This window comes from Pipra filicauda, unplaced genomic scaffold, assembly GCF_003945595.2.
Source record: "Pipra filicauda isolate LSUMZ 115617 unplaced genomic scaffold, ASM394559v2 scaffold212_size3012638_pilon, whole genome shotgun sequence".
Lineage (NCBI taxonomy): Eukaryota > Metazoa > Chordata > Aves > Passeriformes > Pipridae > Pipra > Pipra filicauda.
In genome coordinates, this window is record NW_024104324.1 from 2,983,930 (window position 1) to 2,986,475 (window position 2,546).

Sequence of the window (2,546 nt, forward strand, 5' to 3'; positions counted from 1 at the left end):
TTGTTGATGTTAATATTATCAAACCAACATTTTTATATCATTTGCCAGGCTTGACAGAATTAAGTGGATTTCTTTGAGTGATAATAGACATAATTAATTTTGTGTATAAGTTGCTTCATCGCCTTTGAAGTTAAGTAAAAAATGAGATGTTAAGACTGAATTAGTGATATTTAATTGGAAGCGATTATAAAAAATAAACTAGATACACAGTAGTTCCATGAAATAGAAAAGAGTATGTGTGTAACTACAGAAATTAACAATTTATGGTTGAATGTTTTGCTTTAATAGCTGTGAGGGTGGAAGCGGTGATGGCAAGTACAATGGAGAGAAGGAAGAGTGACAGAGAAAGGGCAGGGCTGAGTTATTTGAACATGATTGACAAGAATAGTTACGTGAAATTTCTTTATAGGTCATGCAAACAGATCGAAAGAAACCATTGCTCTTTGAGATAGTGCAAGTGTTTCATTTTCCTTATTTTATCTTTGTAGTCTTATAATAAATAGTGGTTATATGGCACATTAATACCTTGCAAAGTATGTTAGGTTCAGCCATGTGCCTCTGTACCTGGCTTAGTAGATATTTGGAAGATGGAAGAAGATGTTAGCATGTTTAATGGCTTTTTAACATGCAGCACTGCTTATCAGGAACCTGTTCTGAAAAATGACATGCCGGAGACCTGGCATCCTCCTGTGCATCAACTGGACAGCCTGGAAAATCCAGTCTGTGATACCGCTATTATAAATTAGATATTACTCTAAGATGTAATCAACTGATTATCATCCCAGTCCTGTGTAGTGTAAAATCTGGCTGTTTATTAAAATGACTAAGTTCCTGGCCCAACTTTTCTCTCAGAAATAGCCTAACTTAAGTCTTCAGCTTTTGCAACAAAGATCTGTTTTATTTTCACCCACAAATCCACAGGTTAAAGCAGCTGCATCAGGAGAGTATATGGAAGGAGAGAAGAAAGGATGGACTTCCTTCAAGTGGAACAGACCAACCCAGTAAACGCAGCAATTCCCCCCCAATAACAGTGGCTTAGATAAGGTAAAAAATGGGTGATAGATATATTCCTATACCACTGTAGTGAACTGGATGCTCTAGTTTATATTGGATGCCATCTAGGTAAAGTCAGTCGTGTAAGTGAAGAGATTACAGAGGTGTCTACAAAAGGATGAAAACTAAAGCTTTTATTCCACCTGAAATTGTCAGGAAATAGTGTGGATTATAACACTGAGATTCCCTTTTCCCCCCTCCTACACCTTTGTTGACAGTAAAGATACACACCAGGTTCATCCTTGGTCAGGTATGTGCCCACAGACCTCTGCAATCTGGGTGGAAGAAAGAGGAGGTACTGTTGAGGAGTAAACAGAAGATGCCTGTGGTCACCTTTAAATTACTGTTATGGTGAAAAGTGCTAATAGCTGCAATCAAGTGAGCGTTTGATCCAAAGACAATAATAGATCTCATTAAAATCAGTGGGTTTGCCAAATACTCCTTTTCAGCCATGAAGAAGAAGCAACTGAGCCTCTTTAAATAACAGAGACAATGGAGGGATTTCAGACGGCACATGCCAGCTCAGATCTGAGCATGTAGGCAGGGGGATTTCCTTGGTGGCACACAGGGAATGGGATATGGGATTTGCAGTTGCTGAGTGAAGCCATTCAAAACCTGCTGTATTATGGATTCTGGGTAGAGAAAACCCCTCCTTGGTCAGGAAAGGTCACCTGGTTTGTCAAAAAAAGGAAAAGTAAAAACACAACCTAGAGAACAGCTACTGTAGTGTGTCACTCTTTTCTCAACTCGGGCAGTTCCGGATGAAACTGAGTCTTGTCTAACTGCTAAGTCCTCCTTTAGCTTTAGCTCCTTTAGCAGCAGTGATGCACTTGAAAACCAGTGAAGTCTGGGGAAGACTCCTTTTGCCTTTTGTGAGCTCTGGATCAGGTCAGGGTTGCCAAGAGTTTGATACTGCTAAGATGATTATCTCAAGGGGATGTTTCTGAAGGAACTATACAGCAGAGGAGACAATACTTGCTTTGCCTGGTTTTGACAGCATGTCACATTCGATGGATGCTCTCTTCACTTTCCAGATTTTGACAGGCCGTAAAGGCTAATTAAACAAAACTACTAAATTCACATGCTTCCCTCAAAGGAGCACACATTTTTCCTGCAAATAGTTAATACCTACTATCATGGGTATGTAACTAGTCAGTGTGATACAACACATATTGCAGAGCTTACTGAAGGCAGATATTGCCAATTAACACATGGTATTACCAATCAGCGTTCGTGCCATTTATAGAACACATTGCCTTGCTGCTATGGAGCTTCAAGACCCACAGCAGTATGAATGCATTTTTGAAGCAGGATTTTGTCAGAGAGGGACTAAAGCTCTGCATTGCTGAAGAGATGGAAGAGCAAAGAAGGGCTGAACTCCAGGGAGAGGAGCAGCACCTTACAAACACGCACAAAAAGACAAGGTCTCTGCCTGGAGGGGCTTACAGTCTCAGGCCAACAAAATTCTGTGTATGAGACATCAGAGGATGGCA